This window comes from Chlorocebus sabaeus, chromosome 3 (genome assembly GCF_047675955.1).
Source record: "Chlorocebus sabaeus isolate Y175 chromosome 3, mChlSab1.0.hap1, whole genome shotgun sequence".
Taxonomy (NCBI): Eukaryota; Metazoa; Chordata; class Mammalia; order Primates; family Cercopithecidae; genus Chlorocebus; species Chlorocebus sabaeus.
In genome coordinates this window covers 62,484,869-62,506,779 of record NC_132906.1, presented here as the reverse complement: position 1 = coordinate 62,506,779, position 21,911 = coordinate 62,484,869, and the positions used below count along the sequence as shown (strand labels likewise).

Sequence of the window (21,911 nt, the reverse complement as noted above, 5' to 3'; positions counted from 1 at the left end):
AAATTCAATTCTTTAATATATATATTTTTAAAATCAGTGATGTAGTAGAATCTGCTTGTCTCTGCCCTCAACATATATTTGATGGATATGTCATCATTTTAGAAAAACTCTTTGTTTTAGCTCTGCATCGCCTTTATCACCAGACTTGCTGCCCTTTGTCAGACTGAGGTGGTTCTGAGGCTCAGCAATACACAGGGTGACCAGCACTACAACCAGGATAGGGACCACCATGCCCAGGTCTCCCCTTTGCTCACAGTGTCCTATGGTGGCTGGTGAGCTGCTGGATTCAGCTCAGGACTGACCTTGGAACTACCCGAGGAGCTGCCAGGATCTATTGCCACATAGACAGTGCCCTATGAACAGCTGTCAATTCAACAAAGAGTCACTTGGTTTAAGTATGGCGGATCCAAGATGAATGGATGGCATCCTGTTTGGACAGCTGCTGTATTAAGGCCTGTGGATGAAAGCCAATATGGCATCTACTACAAAAGATATCATTTGGGAAGAAATTTCTTAGAACTGCTTTCTGCTAGGACTTCAAACCATGTAATATGCAGCTCCAAACATAGTAATCACTGTGTAACTATAAATCTTGATGATCCAAAGCTTAGAAATGCCCTGATTATTATACTGGGCTTTGAAATATAATGCAGCATGGCCAATATCCCACAATGTTCCATGCACAATTATGTATCAACCTTGTTTTTGTGGATGGAAACCTATTGGAGAAAATAAGGGGAGGCTGGGCACGGACTGTTCTCACATCCATAACTGGTTGATATTAAAATATATCCCATGAGATAGTTAATAAGGATAGGAGGTCTTGTAAATATTACTGTGTCCTCCCCATAGGTATGAGGAAATCCCAGCACTTTGGGAGGCTGAGGCAGGCGGATCATCTGAGGTCAGGAGTTCGAGACCCGCCTGGCCAACATGGTGAAACTAAATACACGATTAAATTGTTCCATAAGGCTATTTCATGTGTTTTCATATTCTTTTTTTCTACTAAAAATACAAAAATTAGCTAGGCATGGTGGTGGGTGCCTGTAATCCCAGCTACTCGGGAGACTGAGGCAGGAAAATTGCTTGAACCCGGGAGGTGGAGGTTGCAGTGAGCTGAGATCGTGCCACTGCACTCCAGCCTGGATGACAGAGCGAGACTCCGTCTCAAAAAAAGAAAAGAAAAAGAAAAGAAAAGAAGGGGAAAAACGATGTGTTTTCTGATGGAATTAAAGTAGGGGGCATCACTTGGTAGATCCAAATTACCCCTAAAGAATGGCCCCAAACTGAGACAAGGAAATCCTGGGAGGCCTCATGACACACTCAAACTAAATTATTTCTGCGTGTGATTGTTCAGCTATACCTAGTATGAGGGACCCAGCATTTCTGGATGCAAAACATGTATTCTAATCGCACTGGTGTCGTTAGTGCACAATAGTAACTGATAATTTAATGGTGGCTTAACCAACACTGACCCACAAGACAGAAACAGGCTACAGGGTAGATAGATGCCAAGCTAGGTATACTAAGATGAGTTGTGTTTGCTCTTTAACGAGGAGTAGCATTCAAAGGAAAAAGATGTATTAACTAGAAGAGAAAGAATGCTCTTTTGGGAAGAAGGCAAAGGGTATCAGCCTGGGAAGATAATGAGGCTTTAGCAAAGTGGGTTAGGCAGACTCAATAAACAATGCTGGACACTGCTAAAACCCAATGTTGGAAATGGGTCTGTGCTGGGACCCAACATAGCCTCATGACTAATTCAAATGGAAACTGAAGTGGGTATGAGGCAATGGCTTTCTATCCTAGCTGCTGAGGCTCCAGCAGCACACCTGTGTGAGTCTTATGGCTCCCCAAACATGTGGAAGTTCTCTGGGGACACTTGTAATTTACATAGTTGTAATAGGACTATTCTCACATCCATAACTGGTTGATATTAAAATACATCCCATGAGACAGTTAATAAGGATACAAGGTCTTGTAAATATTACTGTGTCCTCCCCATAGGTGTGAGGTGGGCCCTGCTGTGTAATAACACACAATGGAAATCAACCTCAGTACAAGCCTGTGAGATAAGATGGGGTGATTGGCTTTGTTCCCAATTAATTTACAGAAATAACTGTCCTGTCTAATTGTACCGACATTTGCCCTTGTGTGAGCAAGAGTAGATTCTGTTGGGAAGGAAGAGCAAATACCTTTGAAATTCTTGCTGTTTTATGAAATTGAATTAGACTATGGTCACAATACAAAAAGATGTAATACTGGCATTGTTGGTAAGATTAAACTACTTCATGTAAATAAGTTTCATGATCTGATATTGATGATCAAGTGTATTGGAAGATTGAGTTAAAGCCTCCTCAGGATGAAATATCTAGGGAAAATGATTTGTCGAATAACTTTATCTAGTTAACCATCACCTCATTCTTGTGCTAAATAAATCTATAAAATCTTATCATAAGGCAAAAACAGGTGTAGATGAGGAGGGGGTAAGAATAATTATATTAGTATAAGAACATCCAAATGCACTTTGAGAGGCTGAGGCAGGAGGATCACTTGAGGTCAAGAACTTCAGACCCCAGAATGGGCAACATACTGAGACCCTGTGTCTACAAAAACATTTTAAAAAATGAGCCAAGCATGGTGGTGCACAACTGTAGTCCCAGAAACTCCGGAGGCTGAGGTAGGAGGATTGCTTGAACTCAGGAGTTTGAGGCTGCAGTGAGCCAAGATTGTACTACTGTACTAAAGCCTGGGCAACAGAGCAAACCCTGTCTCTTAAAGAAAAAAAAAACCAATACGAAAACATATGAAATAGCCTTATGGGACAATTTAATTGTTTATTTAAATCTATCCTTTCTCCATTCTGGCTTCCAAATGTTAGGCATACATGTATTGGTACTACTTTCTATCTGTTCTATAAATGCTACACTAAATGTAAATGTTCTGGTAGATATGATCATTTTGTGGTGAGGGGTCTGTGATCAGAGACCAGGCGTAAACACTGAAATAACAGGAAATATGTACATTGGTCTCTGTCCCTGATTCCCAACACAGAGTTCCTAGAAACCTTGTAAATAGGGGTTCTAGGAGAATCTTTTGTTCTAATAGTTAAACTTTGATGCAGCTTCTGACATATGGCTCCTAAGACCTTTGAAATTTCCTTAGTGATAGGAATATCTGATACAGAGTTCTTAAACACTGTGGAATTTCCTGGGTGATAGGAGTGTCTTTTGTTTTACTGAGGAGTCTCTTGTTCATCTCCTGGATGGGGCTGATCACCAGAAAGACCAAGCCATGATTAAAAGCTTAGAACTTTTAGCCCCATCCCCTATTCTCTGGAGAATGGAGAAGGGCTAGACATGTAGTTAACAATCAGTCATGCCTACATGATGTAGCCTCCATAAAAATTCCAAGAGTAAGGGATTTGGAGAGCTTTCAGTTTGATGAACACATTCCCATGTTAGGAGGGTGACTAACCCCAACTTCACGGGGACAGAAGCTCGTGTGCTTGAAATCCTTCCAGACCTTATCCAATGTCCTGCTTCATCTGACTGCTCATTTGTATTATTTACAATATCCTGTGTTATAAATCCACAATAGTAAGTGTCAACCTAAATAACAGAGAGATCCTCACTAGAGGGAAAGATACTTAACTGGGAATAAAACACTGCAATGGGAATACTCACGCCTTAGTAAACTATGTGCATATTCAGGAAGGTAAAGGAAGACAAAGGTCTTCAAAAAAACCACAAAGATTATATAATTGTTTTGAAATATTTATTCTTGGCTGCAAAAATCAATAACAAGGATGACAACAGTCCGAAGCTGGACAAGCAGTCGCTGGGCAGAAGCCCCTGCAGAAGTATTTTTTTTTGTGTAAGGTTGTGATAGCCTTTGTGCAAGGTTGTGGTTTTTGCAGAGTCTTTTTTGTTATCAAGCAAACAAGCATGAGAATCCCCTCTTGGAGGCCTTCCCTAGCTCTATTTATCAGGATTTTCTCAACAGTAGTGACTCCATTTTGATTCTCACCACTTTCACCTAAGTAAACTGTCTTTCTGATTTCTGTGAGGCACTCTAGCAAATTCCTGAACCCAAGGGAGGGGGTCATCAGAACCTCTGATTTGTAATCAAGTCAGACAGAAGTTGTGGGTAACCTGGGAACCTACTACTTGTAGTTGGCAAGTGACGTGGGAGGCAGTCTAGTGGGATTTAGCCTTTAATCAGTGAGGTCGGTGCTAACTCTGGTTAGTGACAGAATTGAGCTGAATTGAACTGAATTGTTAGACACCCACTTGGTCTTGGAGAATTGTTTTGTGTGAGGAAATAAAAATCCACATAATCTAATGTCAGCAGTAAAGTGTTGTGAGTAAAAGCAGTACAATAGGGAGAAAAAGGGTTTTTTTTGTATACAGCACATTATGATGGTTTGAAGAAAAAAATATTTTGCCTATTAAAGGCTTTTTGTTTCATTCCCAATGACTTTCACAATTATAAACATGGCTACATGGTTTTTGGTATACATACATAAACACACATTTCTCTGGCACGTATACCAAGGACAAGAATTCATTTTCTTGAGAAGACTTAAGTTTAAATGTAATGTATACTGCCAAATATTTCTCCAAAATGATTCTACCAATCTATGCACACAGCAGCAGCTTATGCTATTCAGTAATTTCTGAATTGTTATCAAAATTTGGAAATGCTGCCTGACCTGGTGGCTCATACCTGTGATCCCAGCAGTTGTGATTACACACCTTGGGAGGCCAAGGCAGGTGGATTGCTTAAGCCGGGGAGTTTGAGACCAGCCTGGGCAACATGGCAAAACCCTGAGTCTACGAAAAGTTCAAAAATTAGCCAGATATGGTGGCATGTGCTTGTAATTCCAGCTACTCAGGAGTCTGAGGTGGCAGGATCCCCTGAGACCAGGAGGTGAAAGCTGCAATGACCCATAATTGTGCCACTGCACTCCAGCCTAGCAACAGAGTGAGACCCTGTCTCTAAAAAAAGAAAAAATAAAAAAAATGAAATGTTAGCCTTATTGAGTTTCCCAGTCAAATGAGTTTTGCTTTAATTTGCATTTTCCTGTTTACCCATAAGATTAAGCTTTTTGTTTTTATTGTTGATTGTTGGCCTTTTGGAATTGTTGTCATCTACACAGAAGTTTTCATTATGCCACGATCACAGTAATTTTTACTGTAGATTTATTGTCTACATTTTTTGGAAAAACCATTTCAAATTTACACATTAAAATTATCTTTGTCTATTCTCAAAAAAAAACTTTTTTTTTTTTTTTTGAGACAGTCGCACTCTGTCAACCGTGCTAGAGTGCAGTGGCACAATCTCGGCTCACCGCAACCTCCGCCTCCCAAGTTCAAACAATTCTTGTGCCTCAGCCTCCTGAGTAGCTGAGATTACAGGTGCACACCACCATGCCCAGCTAATTTTCTGTATTTTCAGTAGAGACAGGGTTTCACCACACTGCCCAGGCGGGTCTCGAACTCTTGAGCTCAGGCAATCTGCCCACCTCAGCCTCCCAAAGTGCTAGGATTTAAAGGTGTGAGCCACGGCACCCAGCCAAAACAAACAAAAATAAAAATAAAAAGACACTTTATTATAAAAAAATTTTAACATACATAGGAAAATGGAGAAAATGTTATCCTGAACTGTCCTGTTTGTCACCCAGCTTCACCATCTGTCTATTCACTGTTAATCTTGTTTCATCTAAGAACCACCTAACTGCCACGCCCACCTCACACACACATACACCAGGATAGCTCTGAAGTAAACTTGGATATCACAGCATTTCACTCATTAAATGTACATATATTAAACACATAATTAATATATTTATAATATAATGTAAAATATGTTAAATGACAATGTTAATTATAATCATGTGGTATAATTATATTATATATTAAATATATACAATTATATAGAGATATGTTCATAGTTTTAACATATTTTAAAGTATATTATGATAAAGACTTTTTTTTTTTTTTTTTTTTGAGACAGGGTCTGGCTCTGTCACCCAGGCTAGAGAGCAGTAGTGCGATCTCACTGGAGCCTCCACCTCCCAAGCTCAGGCAATCCTCCCACCTCAGCCTCCTAAGAAGCTGGGACGACAGACAGGCACCACCACGCTCAGCTAGTTTTTTGTATTTTTTGTAGGGATGGGGGTTTCACCATGTTACCCAGGCTGGTGTTGAACTCCCTGGGCTCAAGTGATCCACCTGCCTCTGCCTCCCAAAGTACAGAGATTATAGGCGTAAGCCACCGCACCCAGCTGATAAGCACTTTTTTGAAACAACTGCAATACATTTATATAACCTAAAAAATTAACAGTAATTCTTATTATCACTAATACGCAGTGTTCAAAATTCGAGATTGCCTCATAATTATTTTTTCACAGAGGACTGTGCTTTTTACAGTATTCCATTTAGTTGTACCTGGCAGAGGTACCCATGGCTGCAGGTTTCCTCAGAGGAACAGACATTTCTTTAATAGAAAATCTCAGCAAATGAAGCAAATGAAGTCCATGACCTGCCTACCCTAAAATAGCTCTAAACTTCAGGCTGGCCTCAGAAACTCACATTCTACTTCATGTGGGAGCTTTGTTTATTTGTATAATGATTAATGTGTAGGATAAAATATTTCCTAAATACTCAAGGACTTATTGCCTCCTTCTTCATTACATATATTGATATGTTTGATATGCCTAATAACTTTGTTAGCATGACAGCTTATTTTCTCTAGGGCACACAGAAGTTGATCTGGAAAACGATCACCCCCGACCCATCCATAGAAACCCACTAGAGTGAGGGGAAGATAGTGCTAGAGTTATTATTGTGTTTCAAAATTTGTGTCCAGGCCAGGGGTGGTGGCTCACATGTGTAATCACAACACTTTGGGAGGCCAAGGTGGGAGTATCCCTTGAGCCCAGGAGTTGGAGACCAACCTGGGCAACATAGTGAGACCCCATCTCCACACAAAAAAATTTTTTTTAATTAAAGGGCATTGTAGTCCTTGCCTGTAGTCCCAGCTACTAGGGAGTTTGAGGCAGGAGGATTGCTTGAGTCTGGAAAGTCAAGGCTGCAGTGAGCCATGACTGTGCCACTGTACACCAGCCTGGGCAAGAGAGTAAGACCCTGCTCCAAAAAATAAAATAAAATTTTGTGTCCAAAGGATGAGGTAGAGCCAATCATTATTTAGATATTGAAGAAACTATAAGCCCAAATCCCTTCCTCACCCAGTTGTCATGGGGACGAGATGAGTTGTAAGGACACGTGCTGGGATTTGTAAGGCTTAACCCTGCCAGACACGAGTATGTTGCTCCATGTCTGCCTACGTCCCAGGGCATCCACCCTAAATGTGAGCATGAACATATTTACCTGTGAGAGAGGCAGAAATGGCAGGAAGGGACGAAGAGAGAGCAATGAAAATCATCCCTCCAATTCAGTGACCAACTTTTGTTTTCCCTCATCAAGGAAAGAGTTTGGTAATGCGCCATTTTCCCAGTACTCTGGACAAGCTAAATGGTAATGCCAGGGAAGCCAAGAAATGCCTCAATTCATGATCAAGACTGGAAAGTTGACTCAGCCTCTAAGAAAAATGCTAGCACTCTCCCAGATTCAAAGGGAAATAGCCCACCTATTGCTTGAGGTCACAAATACATGGCCATTAACTTTATTTCACTAGAACTTAAAACTTTGGCACAAATTATAGTATCACATTTTTTTCAGTACAACATGCTCTTTATTAAAGATTAGCTCCCACAAGCCACTCTTACTTTTCGTCTAAAACACTATGGTATGCACTAAGTTTGCTTCACGTCCTTGGGGCAGGAAGATACCTCTGGGATGGCTAAGGAGACGCTACCTCCTCCCCGTCTTGTCTTTCTGGTCCTTTGGCCCCTGGCCGAGGCTGCTGGCAGAAGAGCTGTGTTACACCACTGGAGAAGCCATGTAGGAATATTCCCTTCAGGGGAACTGAGCGATGGCCAGCACTGGAGGGGAGAGCAGCTGCACCTAACACTTTCCCCTGGGTAGTCCCAGACATTCCATCTTTCTGGGAAGTGCAACCAAGAACGTTTGGGAAATCAGACAAAGGAATGCAGAGAGCAAACCCGGTTCATGTTTCTTCTCCATCAAAATCTGAAGAAGCATCCAAGGAAGAGAAAGAATGCCTCATGTGGTATTTATTATCCAAAAGTAAGAGAAATGTACTCCTACTAGGATTCTTTTTTAAAAAAAGAGAGGGAGACAGTTCTTTAGGGAAATCTGATTTGGAAATGTGTATTCTTATTTTCTTTCACACAACAGACAGTGTGACAAAACATGCTAGAACCTTGTAATATCTGAAACTGGGGTTTTAAAAAGGGGAGAAGAGGTTGTTTGTTTGTTTGTTTGTTTGTTTGTTTTGAGATGGAGTCTTATTCTGTCGCCCAGGCTAGAGTGCAGTGGTGCAATCTCGGCTCATTGCAACCTCCGCCTCCCAGGTTCAAGCGATTCTCCTGCCTCAGCCTCCTGAGTAGCTGGGATTACAGGCTCAGGCCACCATGCCCAGCTAATTTTTGTATTTTTAGTAGAGATGGGGTTTCACTGTGTTAGTTAGGGTGGTCTCATACTCCTGACTTCCTGATCCGCCCGCCTCGGCCTCCCAAAGTGCTGGGATTACAGGTGTGAGCCACTGCACCCGGCCAAGATTTCCCATTTCAATCTACTCATGAGAACCAAGTAACTGGAAAAGTACCTGGAAAAATAATAGATTTATAAAACAAAGGAAATAAAATGAGCTATGACCTATAACCACTTGATGAAAAATATTTTCATTTAATAATAGATTTATCTTAAATATAAGATACCTTACTACATATACTAGTTATAAATTAGACTCTAGAGCAAAGATAATAAACTGGAAAATAGTTTTGACAAATATACCACAGGGTTTTAGAACAATGTGTTACATTTGGTGCAGCATAGCATTCTCTTTTATCACACAAACAGATTTAACTGGACATGTGAAACAATTAGTATTGTACTTATTCCTGAAAAATAATGAATGGCACTTGTTAATATTTTAGTAGTCTAATATTAAACATTTATTCTATAAAATTGAACATCAACTTAAAATTGATTATATGACCAGCAGTTACTGAAATTTAAGGGTGGTAATACACACATTTGATAGTAAAGGGAGCTCCCTTAAGAGTCTACACACGAATAGAAAGCAACTTTCACACATGTATAAAGTAGGTACATTTTCAAGTCATGCTGTGGAAATACATCCATTATAAAATACTGGATGTAGACTTTCAAAGTTGATTTCCATTCTTTAAAATCATTTTGGGGGCTGGGTATGGTGGCTCATGCCTCTAACCCCAGAACTTTGGGAGGCTGAGGCGGGAGAATTGCTTGAGTCCAGAAGTTTGAAACTAATCTAAGTAACCTAGCGAGACCCTGTCTCCAGGAAGATTAAAATATTAGTCAGGCCTGGTGGTATATGCCTGTAGTGTCCCAGCTACTTGGGAGGCTAAGGCAGGGGGACTGCTTGTGCCTGGGAGGTCAAAAATGCAGAGAGCCGTGATCGAGCCACTTCACTCCAGCCTTCACTTCACTCTGGGCAACAGAGTGAGATCCTGTCTCAGAAACAACAATAAAAACATTTTTGGTAGCCTTCGTTGTTTAAATCCATTTATTTATTTATTTATTTATTTATTTATTTATGGTGTTTTTCTCCTGTTTAAAAAAATAATATAAGTAACAGAATTTCATTAAACACACTTAACAAGAGTGGGAATATGTACACAGTAGACTATGAAAGGCCCCAGTAATACCACTCATAAAACCGAAGAGTTCAGTGGTTCCCATGCAAACCCTGACTTAGACTTCCCGAGTTCAAGTCCCAGCTCTGCTCCTTGATACCTATGTGATGTTGGCTGAGTTACTTATATCCATAAAAAGAGATAATAATAAAATCTACCTCAAAATATCAGAAATTTTACATAAAATAGTTCACAAAAATCTCATAGTGTAGTTCCTAGTGTATCCCAAAAGTCTAATAAATGTTAGCTTATCATTATCATGTTTAATAGGCAATCAACTTCAATGGTTTAATTTTCAGTTACTTCACTGTTCTGAGTGACTTGAAGATTCTCTCAATTCATTTCCTTTTGACAGGTACTTGGGCCTATTTCTGTGAATGCACAGGAACCAGATGCTATGAACTGCAACTAAATCCCAGAACAAGTAGGAGCAGGAAATTAGGACAGAACCTGCCCATTTTCTCTGTTACCTACTGGAATTTCCCTACTCACCAAGTATTCATTTACTGTCACTGGGAACAAATTTGGCAGTCCTCTTCACAAATAAGTTTTTCTGTACAGCTTTGGCACAGATTAGAAAGAGCGTGTAGCTGGGTCATTCCCAGTTGGTCACTACATGAATTCACCTTCTCTGCCCCCAAAATCAACAAATCTTTCCAGTGCCATAAATCCCACCCCCATCACATACAGCAACATGGCCTCTCCACAAATTGCTACAAGGCCTTGAACATATCTAAGGCTGGCATTCCAGTATCGATGCCTAATGCTTGGCCTTCTCGGACACTCTAGTCTGGAGGTTGCCAGTGTGGGCTGTGCATGAATCTACTATGATATGCATACGTATCTACAGTCAGTTCTGCTATAATGCTTGTTTGGAAAATCTCGTCCAATGTGACTGATATATTAGGAAAGCTTTTAGCACAATGCTACTCCACATTTGCTTATGCCAATTTTATCTGCCAATCTCATCACTAGGCCAACACGGAAAACTGCGCCCAATTGAACTATGCAGGAATCCTCACATGCGCACACCGCACAAGGACAATGAGCGGCTACACCCTTCTATGTCTGCAGGTACACCTCACTTTCCAATAACTCGCAAGCTGCAATCCTGCACACTAGCCATGTGGCCACCTGCCCGCTCCTTAATTTTCCCTTCTTTCCTCTCAGCCTATTTTGCATTTTCCTCTGTGTTCTCCATTGTTTTGCTCCTTTTCCTCATTCTTTTTCTATCTCCTCTTGTACACAAGGCTGCCGGTGTGGAAACAGGGAAGGCATGTGTCTGTCTGAGAGCAGTTGTAGCAAATGTCCATTCCACAAACAAATGAAATACTTTTCAAGGGCTATATTTATTACAGCATTGATATGGATCTTCACCATTTACCGTGCTACTGTTTTTATTAAGTTCCTATCACTTTATGTATCAGTTACAAAATTTTGAATGTTTTCCCCTAATTCCAGCCCTGTGGTTTCTATTGTACGATATTGCACAGTACACATCTTAAGAACACATACTGGGTATAGCAGAACTGACAGTATCTATCAGTATTTATGATTTATAGAGCTTTTATCCTATACTTAAAGAAATTTAATCAAGAAAGATTAAGAACTGTTGGCCCAGGGAAGCTCTGTCCAACAGAAATATAACGTAAGCCATGTGAGTAACTAAAAATTTATGAATAGTGAAAAAATAAAAAGAAACAGGTGAAAATAACTTTACAAGCATTTTATTTAATCCAAACAATATCATTTCAGCATATCATCAATATTTTAAGAGTTAGATATTTCACATTCTTTTTTTTTCTTTTTCTTTGTACCAAGGCTTTGACTTTTTTTTCTTTTTTTTGTTTTTGTTTTTGTTTTTGAGACAGAGTCTTGCTCTGTTGCCCAGGCTAGAGTGCAATGGCAGAATCACAGCTCACTGCAGCCTTGAACTCCTGAGCTCAAGTGATCCTCCCACCTCAGCCTCCCAAAATGCTGAGATTACAGGTGTGACACCACATCTGGCCTTGCACTAAGTCTTTGAAACACGGTATATATTTCAGCACATTTCAAGTGCTTACTAGCCCCATGTGCATAATAGCTACTATACCTTGGTTTTGGTTTTGGTTTTATTTTAGATAGAGTCTGGCTCTACTACCCAGGTTGGAGGGCAGTGGCGCAATCACAGCTCACTGCAGCCTCAACCACCCTGGGCTCAAATAGTTCTCCCACTTCAGCCTCCTGAGGAGCTGGAACTACAGGCACGCACCACCACACACGGCTTATTTTTTCATTTTTGTGTAGAGTTGGAGTATTGCTATGTTGCCTAGGCTGGTCTCAAACTCTTGGCTCCAAACAGTCCTCCCACTTCAGCCTCCCAAAATGCTGGATTACAGGCGTGAGCCACTGCGCCTGATCGCTACCATATTAATAGTGTAGATCTGGAGGATCTCTATCCTTCTGACCAGAAGGGTATGGAGGTCAAGAAAGAATGTCCACATTTTTTTCTCAAGTAATATGAATAAAACTAAAAGATAGCTGTGAGGCTTGAAGTAATTCCAACAGATCTTATATGCTTCCTGTCCTTATTTAGATTAATGCATTGCTTAGTGTCAGATTTCATGTGGTACAAGGGTGAGGGACACACGCATCCATCTAAACACATAACTTATTCCATGTGGATCTCCTAAGGAATATGGATAAAAGTTTTCCCTTTCCAAACTGCATTTCCTAGAGTCTTAAGAACATATGAGTACTCTTTCAAAGAATAGTTCTTCTAACAATGTAAAGAGTAGTTTTAAAAATAGCTATCAGTGACCGGGTCCAGTGGCTCACTCCTGTAATCCCAGCATTTTGGGAGGCCAAGGCAGGTGGATCACGAGGTCAGGGAATCGAGACCATCCTGGCCAACGTGGTGAAATTCTGTTTTTTGTAAAAAAAAAAAAAATCTAGCCAGGTATGGTGGCGTGCAGCTGTAGTCATAGCTACTCAGGAGGCTGAGGCAGAATTCCTTGAATCCGGGAGGCGGAGCTCATAGTGAGCTGATAGCACGCCACTACACTTCAGCCTTGGCAACAGAGCAAGACTGTGTCTCAAAAAAAAAAAAAAAAGAAAGGCCAGGCACGGTGGCTCAGGCCTGTAATTCCAACACTTTGGGAGGTCGAGGCAGGCGGATCACCTGAGGTCAGGAGTTTGAGACCAGCCTGGCCAACATGGAGAAACCCTGTCTCTACTAAAAAATACAAAATTAGCCAGACGTGGTGGCGCATGCCTGTAATCCCAGATACTCGGAAGGTTGAGGCAGGAGAATTGCTTGAACCCAGGAGGCGGAGGTTGCAGTGAGCTGAGATCGTGCCACTGCATTCCAGCCTGGGCAAAAACAGCAAAACTCGATCTCAAAAAATAAATAAATAAATATCATCAACAAAATAAGAAAAAAAAACAATTAATTTTTAGTTGTTTCATACATGACTATAAATTCATAAAGAATTTATTCATAATTCTTTGCTGCATCTATTGCAAGAATCGAGACCATTCTCTGCAGCCAGGCTGTCAACATTCCCGACATCACTCTGAAGGGACACACAGCCATTGTGAAGGGTGTCAGAAAAACCTGTGGAGGGACTTCAACCACATCAATGCACAACTCAGTCTCATTGGAAAGAAAAAGAGGAGGGGAGGGGTTAACAAATGCTGGAGAAATGGAGAGGAACTGGCTATTGTTTACACTATTTGAGGTCAGGTACAGAACATGATCCAGGGTGTTGCATTGGCTTTTATTCTAAGATAAGGTCTGTGTATGCTCACTTCCCTATCAGTGTCATTATCCAGGAGAATGGGTCTCTTGTTGAAATCTGAAATTCCTTGAGTGAGAAATACAGATTCAGGGTTTGGATGAAGCCAAGTGTTACTTGATTAGAATCTCAAGCCCAGAAAGATACATTAATCCTTGAAGGCAATGACATTGAGCTTGTTTCAAATTCAGCTGCTTTGATTTAGCAAACCACAACAATTAAAAACAACAATATGAGGCCAGGCGTAGTGGCTCACGCCTGTAATCCCACCACTTTGGAAGGCTAAGGTGGGTGGATCACCTGAGGTCAGGAGTTAGAGACCAGCCTGGCCAACAAGGTGAAACCCCGCCTCTACTAAAGATACAGACATCAGCCGGTCATGGTGGTGTACACCTGTAGACCCATCTACTTGGGAGGCTGAGGCAGGAGAATCACTTGCACCCGGTAGGCGGAGGTAGCAGTAAGCAGAGGTCATGTCCTTGGGCAACAGAGCGAGACTCTGTCTCAAAAAAAAAAAAAAATCGATATGAGAAAATTTGGGGATAGTATCTATGTCTCTGAAAAAGGAACAGTTGTTCAGCAGGTTGAGCAATAAGAGCTAAGAGTTGTCCAGCTACAGAAACAAGATGCCAGATGATTCCTAAGAAATATTTGTGATATTTTAATGATGCAATAAAAGGCCTCTATTACTTTGAGGGGAAAAAGAATTTATTCATAAAGAAACCAATTCAGAAAAAGAAGAAATCAGCTCATAACAAAGCTATCTTAGAAATACAGGCCTTCAGGCCAGGCACGGTGGCTCACGCCTGGAATCTCAACACTTTGGGAGTCCAAGGCGGGCAGATCACTTGAGGTCAGGAGTTCGAGACCTGGCCAACAGAGTGAAACCCCATCTCTACAAAAAATACAAAAATTAGCCAGATGTGGTGGCACAAGCCTGTAATCCCAGCTACTCGGGAGGCTGAGGCAGGAGAATCTCTTGAACCCAGGAGGCATAGGTTGCAGTGAACTGAGATCACACCGCTGCACTGCAGCCTGGGTGACAGAGTAAGACTCTGCCTTAAAAAAAAAAAAATATATATATACACACACACACACACACACACACACACACACATATATATGCCTTAAACAAAAAGCTCCTTATGTTCAATTGTTTTCAAGTATCAGCTGGATTATGAGCAAAATCCACTTACAGTTTTCTGAAATTTTTAGGACAATTCTTTCTTCAAGGGAAACACTATACAAAGGCCAAATATGTAAAATCAAAGATCTTTCCCCTCTCCCATCCTCCTGCAGTAACTCAGTGGATTCCCTGCAGCTCTATGAAACATCATTGAAAACAAACAAACAAAACAAAAACTTCAACAGCTCTGTCATTTAGAATAATCTAGGTAAAAATTTAAGTTAGGCACTTGGGGAAATGCAAAAGCTCTGAAAAAAACGTTTCTGCATTGAACAAACTTAAAATATATCATCTGAAGAGAAAAAACTGAAAACAAATATATGAAAAGTTAGAGAACAATTATGTGGTCCTTATAGCAAATATAAAAGTTGTTCGAAGAATGGGTGTTCTGGTACCTTTAGTCTCTAACCTCTAATGCAGAATGACTATGAGCAGGCTAAGTAAGCATTAGCTCATACATCATGCTTTGTGAAGCAAGGGGCATGACCTCTCATCCAATAATATCTCCTAAAATTCCTCCCTTTGGTGCAGTTATCTGTGTGCTTCTAGGTCCTAAACTGAACATGCACTTATGTGTGAAACCCCTCTTCAGTCTCAGGATGAAGGAATGTAGCAGTATATTGGGGCTAGTATCAAATCAGCCTTATCCCTAGCCACCCACATCCCACTTTCCAGAGCAGGAATCCTACCATTAGTCCTCCTGACCTCAGAGCCCAGCCATAGAAATTGAGTCTTGTTTTCGCTGTGATTCACTCCCTGTTGACTCCAGGTCCTCTAGCACCGGAATCCAAGAATTTGTGCCCCCTCAGTCCAACCCCTCCACAACATCCACACTCAGCACTCTCTAAAGTCCTTTGTTGGGGCTCAGGAAGTGATACTCGACTTTCATGGAAGCCCATCTGCAACACCATTGCTGAAATGAGACACAACTGTTAACTGTTTAGCTAGACTGGCCTATTCTCAGGACTGAGAGACTGATTCAATGGCTTATGAGACAATCCATCAGTTAATTTTTGGACTGTGAAACTTCTTGAGGAAGTTTCAGAATGAGAAGTGTTGGGGTTCAGAAAATGAAACCCCAGAGTGAAGGCTTGCAAAGCAAAGTTTCTCTCCAACCTTCTGCCCTCCTGTCTCTTGCCCCTCATTCTCGCTGAGACAAGCCATAGAATTAGAACCTTTTTCTCTAAAGCCAGTCCTAAAGACTAAAAATACAACTCTAGCCGGGCGCGGTGGCTCAAGCCTGTAATCCCAGCACTTTGGGAGGCCGAGACGGGCAGATCACGAGGTCAGTAGATCAAGACCATCCTGGCTAACACGGTGAAACCCCGTCTCTACTAAAAAATACAAAAAACTAGCCGGGGGAGGTGGCGGGCGTCTGTAGTCCCAGCTACTCGGGAGGCTGAGGCAGGAGAATGGCGTAAACCCGGGAGGCGGAGCTTGCAGTGAGCTGAGATCCGGCCACTGCGCTCCAGCCCGGTCGACAGAGCGAGACTCCGTCTCAAAAAATAAATAAATAAATAAATAAATATAAAAATAAAAATACAACTCTATTCTTCCCCCATCTTTCTGTGTAATACCTGGCCATAAAGAAATTAGACCCTCATTCCAGAGGGGTCCTGCTCCATATCCCAAAGGAATGTGCTAGCAAAAATTAAAATCCTAAGCCTCTCAACTGGCAGAATAGACCCCGCTCTATGCCAAGGTGAGCTGAAAGAAACCTGAAGAACTAGTTCAGGCCATGACAAGAAGTGGGGTCTGACATGCCTTATTATACTGTGTTCTTTTTGGAGTTAAGACACCACTGACCAGCATTAACACTGAAATAGAGATCATAAGCCAGGCATAGTGGCTTATACCTGTAATCTCAGCACTTTGGGAGGCCGAGGCAGGCAGATCACCTGAGGTCAGGAGTTCAAGACCAGCCTGGCCAACATGGTAAAACCCCATCTCTACAAAAATACAAAAATTCACTGGGCATGATGGTGGGTACCTGTAATCCCAGCTACTCAGAAGGCAGAGGTAGGAGAATCGCTTGAACCCGGGAGACAGAGTTTGCAGTGAGCTGAGATCACACCACTGCACTCCAGCCTGGGCAACAGAGCAAGACTCCATCTGAAAAAAAAAGAAAGAAAGAAAAGAAGAAAGAAAGAAAGAAGAAAGAAAGAAAGAAAGAAAGAAAGAAAGAAAGAAGAAAGAAAAGAAAGAAAGAAAGAAAGAAAGAAAGAAAGAAAGAAGGAAGGAAGGAAGGAAGGAAGGAAGGAAGGAAGGAAGGAAGGAAGGAAGGAAGGAAGGACATAAGGCTGACAAAACAGATTCTTTGTAGCAGTAAGACTGCAAATTCAACCTGACCCTCTTATAGTATCACATGACAAATAACAGGCACCCCAAAAAATCAAAGTATTTTACCCCAAAATATATTTCTTTGAAATATTTTCAGATGGCCCTGCAAAGTTGTCTCTTGTGGAGAAAATCTACATTCAGTAAATAATCCCCTTCCCTTTGCATGTCTTTTCCTGACCCAGGAGAGACTTAACTAAGAGTCTGGCATCTTTTATGTCCCATAAGAGACATTTACATCTATTCTCCCTGAAGCCTATTATTTAGAGGCTTCACCTACATAATAAGAACCTTGATTTCTACAACCCTCCTTATCTTAACTCAAGCAAGTCTTTATGCAGACTTCAAGTCATCAGGCAAAGCTTAATTATTATCAGTGTTTTTGTTTTGTTTTGTTTTGTTTTTGAGATAGGGTCTCACCCTGTCACCCAGGCTGGAGTGCAGTGGTGCAATCACAACTCACTGCAGCCTTGACTTCCCAGGCTCCAGCAATACTCCCATCTCAGCCTCCCAAGTAGCTGGGATTACAGGCATGTGCCACCACACCCAGCTAATGTTTGTATTTTTAGTAGAGACAAGTTTTTGCCATGTTGCCCAGGCTGGCCTTGAACTCGTGAGCTCAAGCAATCCACCTTCCTTGACCTCCTGAAGTGCTGGGATTACAGGTGTGAACCACAACACCAAGCCAAGCTTAATTATTTCAATCAATTGTCAATCAGAAAATCTTTGAATCCATCTATGACCCAGAAGCTCCCCTTCCCCACCTTGCCCCCTCACTTTGAGATGTCCCACCTTTCTGGGCCAAACCAGTGTATACCTTACATACCTATAACTTCTGTCTCCCTAAAATGTATTAAACCAAGCTGTAACACAATCCTCTTAGGCGCATGTTCTCAGGGCCTCCTGAGGCTGTGTCACAGGCCCTGCCACTCATATTTGGCTCAGAATAAACCTCTTCAAATATCTTACAGAGTTTGGCTTTTTTTGTCAACAAAATAATGCTACATAGAAAGGCCAAGAAAAATCTGGACAGGCTTTGCTGAGTTTCCTGACTCTGCCTATTAGCATTAGAGCATTAGATTTTATCCTTTTTGTCCAATCATATTTTATATGGCTATCCATACTTCATTGAGCATAAGCATAAAATGCAACAGTTTTCCCTGCATCTTTGGGTCTTCATTCTGAAGCCTCCCATATCATATGAAACTATGCTTAAATAAATGTATTATTCCTTTCTCTTGCCTGTCTTTGTTATAGGGGTGTTAGCCATAATCCATATGATGGAGAGGAAAGTAATCACCTCATTTCTGCCTCTACACTTTCCAGAGCTTAGAAATTCCATATCTAAACTCCATCAGCAATGGCTGGATCTCCTTATTAGAAACTGCTTCTCCCTGATATTAATTGTCACTTGCCAAACCTCTCTGTGGCATTTTCCAGAGCGTTAAAATGATCTGATGATGGTATCTTGCACACCAGTGATGAGTAAGGCTGATTTAGGAGATCTGACCATCTACTTTGCTTTCTGTTTTACCATTCCACAAGCACCCCTCACAAAAATGGCTTTTAAGAAGAGAGCAGCTCTCAGTAGAGGACATACAGTTCCTTTTCTTTCTCAATGAATGACACCTCCTTCATTTTACTCCTTGTTGCCTATTGCTTAGGGTTCTCCTCATTCTGCACCACATTCCCAGCTTGTTGATTTTTCAGAGGCAACACTTTCTCGTCTACTTTATCTTACTACAAAAACTCTCCCTAAAATCGACTATTAAAAACGCTTCCTGAAAAAGCTCATAGAGTCTCCGAAGCTCCCTACTGAATACCTATATCCCTAGTGAAATAGTTTCCTATTTTATCATATAATACATTAACTAATTTCTACCTAAAACCAAAAGTTAGTAAGAGTTGAATATGTAGAGAGAGAATCTTCACATTAAGCACCTTTAAGACTCAGAATATAATACTATAATACAGGGTATAATAAGCATTTAGAAGTGATTTAATACAAGTATTAGTTAAATGAACACTGTATATGGTTCAACATACTCTGATTCATGAAAGTACAAATTCCCAGAGAGCAAACTGATGAATCTAAAGAATTCTAAGAATCTTTAATTATAGTTTGGATATCAAGATAAATTAAATCAACTATGCAATTTCCAAATATCTTTCATACAGGATGATGTAGGCTAAAATAATGATACAGCAAAGTGTTTAATTACAAAATGTAGTTCTCCAGTGATAATGTCACTCCAAACCTCTCTTTTGCTTACTGGAGTGTCAGCTTGGTGTTCAAACAGCCAACTTTACTACTGCTAGGTCAAGTTACTGACAGTTAGTTATATAAGGTTAACTCTCACCCAAGAAAATCCCAATAAATAAGAATTGTTATGTTTTGCGTCCTGCTTCATGATACAAGAAAGGAGGAATTAATTTTATAAGGATTATAATTATCTAGCCCAACTTCAGAATCAGTATTAAATTTTCAAAAAGAATAAATTTTCAGAAACAACATTGACATTTGCTACCAATCAAGGATAAAACTTGTTTATAGAAATGGTGTTTAAAGACCAAAAGTAACAGAATTTTCCTCGCACTTTTCATCCTCTCAAATCAGCCAACTAACTGTTGCAGGGAAACCAGCAGAGGGAGCACCAATCATTGTGGGTTTTTTTTGGTTTTTTTTTGTTTTTTTTTATGTGTGCTCTGAAAAACAAAAGGAACTGTCTTTTAGTGGATATCTAGATAACTTTGTCAAGACTGGTAAAACCCTTATAAAATACAAATATTATTTGCCACTGTTAAATTTCCCCTTTAACTGTTTTTAATTAATCAGTATTGAAACATTTTATTTATTGATGCTTTTCATTAAGAAAGTAATACCTGTTTGTCGTACAAAGTGAAACAAATCAGGGGAAAATTTTTTTAATCAATATTTTCCTATATCTCCTTCAGATCTGTATTATAAACAGACTTGTGTATCTTTTCACATCCTTCTCATAAAAACAAATTTTATATACACATATATATGTATACTGCTACATGGAGAGACATTTATAAATACACACACATGCACACATATGTGTACTCCTACATATATGTATGTATGCCTCCCCATGTAGGAGTAGCCTGTCTTTAGGTAACAAAATAGCATGGAATATCCTCAGACATACAGTAGAAAATTAGGAAATGTGAAGTAAACACAATGTCAGGCCATATAACAACCATGTGTGAACAGTGTGTCAAAACATATAGGCCTGAAATTATATCACTGCCTTCCAAATGAAAAATCTAAACACGTATGAGTGAATGTGTGGACCCGGAAAAACAAATAAGCAAACCAGAATACAAATATCCGTCTTAAACTGTGATGAGGAAAACTAGGTGAATTAATTTCTGCTTTGCAATTTATTTTACCAATCTCCTCACAAAATAAAACTTAAAAAAATTAGCAACAAAACCACTTAGGAGTTTTAAAAAGTGAAATATATTAAAATGCATTCTTCAAAACTCACAATACTGGCTGGGCACGGTGGCTCACACCTGTAATCCCAGCTACTCGGGAGGCTGAGGCAGGAGAATAATTTGAACCCAGGAAGTGGGGGTTGCAGGTGAGCTGAGATCGTGCCTTTGCACTCCAGCCTGGACAACAAGAGCAAAACTCCATCTCAAAAAAACAAACAAACAAACAAAAAACCCTCACAATGTTTTACAAATTCTAACTGAAGTAGAGCAAATCCCTTTCCATTCCATTTATTCATGTAATTGAACTAAATAAGCAAAAGAATATAACCACAGATACCAGTGGAAGAGACACTTCATCCCACTCCATAGACAGAATCCCTGAATTTCACTATAGGTTCTGACCCTGTCCAACATCATCTCTTTTACAAAAAGATCCTTCTAAATTAGTGAGCCCAGGACCCAGAGACCCATCTAGCCAGGTGGTAGCTGTTTTTGTGGATTTACGTTTCTGAAGCCAATAAATTCGCCGAGGCTTCCATGGCCTTTACTGTGTATCCCCATCCATTCCTGTCACTCAGCATGCTCTCCTTGTTTTCCTCCACGTCTCTGCAGATGCACTTTTAGAACACAGCCTTTTAGAGGTATACTTCATCTTTACCAACTTCTACTCACCCTGACCCCATAGCATGGGGCTATCGTTTCCCACACAGAAAGGAAGGAAATATTGCAGAGGGAAGAGACAGGACACAAAAGGAAATAATGAGAAAAAACTTACAAGGGTAGAAGGGAAAGGCCCTACTTACAGGGTTCTAAAGAGAAGTATTTCTGGGAGTAGGGAGTAATTAATCAACTGCAGTATCCATCCCATCTCTCCAAAGCAGAAAAAGGTTATTTTATCTGCTTGTAAAAAAAAAAAAAAAAAAAAAAAAAAAAAACTTTTACTAAAGGCTTTAAGCATTTAGAAACTCTTTCCGAAACCACATCTTTGTGATAAAATAAGAGAACACAGTATAGGGATCCTCATTTCATAGATGAGGAAAACTGAGGAATGGAGAGGTCAAAAGCTGGCTTAATGTCACAGGAAAGGCAGTTGCAGAGTTAGGATAAGACCCAGGGTTCTTGACTCCAGCCCTTTACTTTATCCACAAAGTCAACACAAGCAGTCTAGATTTGTTATCTCGCCCCCTTCTGTCTCAAAGGCTGAGTGACAAAGAGCCCTTAGTGTGATACTGAGTGTAAATGACAGCACAGGAAGTCCATTCTCAGGGCAAGCTGTGAGACTGGCAGCTGAACAGGAGGCCAGAAAGCAAGTCTGTACAGAGCA

The 21,911-nt window shown here is 40.5% G+C and overlaps 1 long non-coding RNA gene and 1 pseudogene across 1 annotated transcript in view; one reads left to right on the top strand and one right to left on the bottom strand.

Moving 5' to 3' along the window:
- Positions 1-21,911, bottom strand: part of LOC140711463 (uncharacterized) — a 44,106-nt gene that overhangs the window by 12,843 nt on the left and 9,352 nt on the right. Inside the window, exon 3 of the long non-coding RNA XR_012092677.1 lies at positions 20,638-20,764. This is a non-coding gene — a long non-coding RNA (uncharacterized lncRNA). The remainder of the gene's footprint in view (positions 1-20,637; positions 20,765-21,911) is intronic.
- Positions 3,806-14,194, top strand: LOC119627515 (large ribosomal subunit protein uL6 pseudogene; annotated as a pseudogene).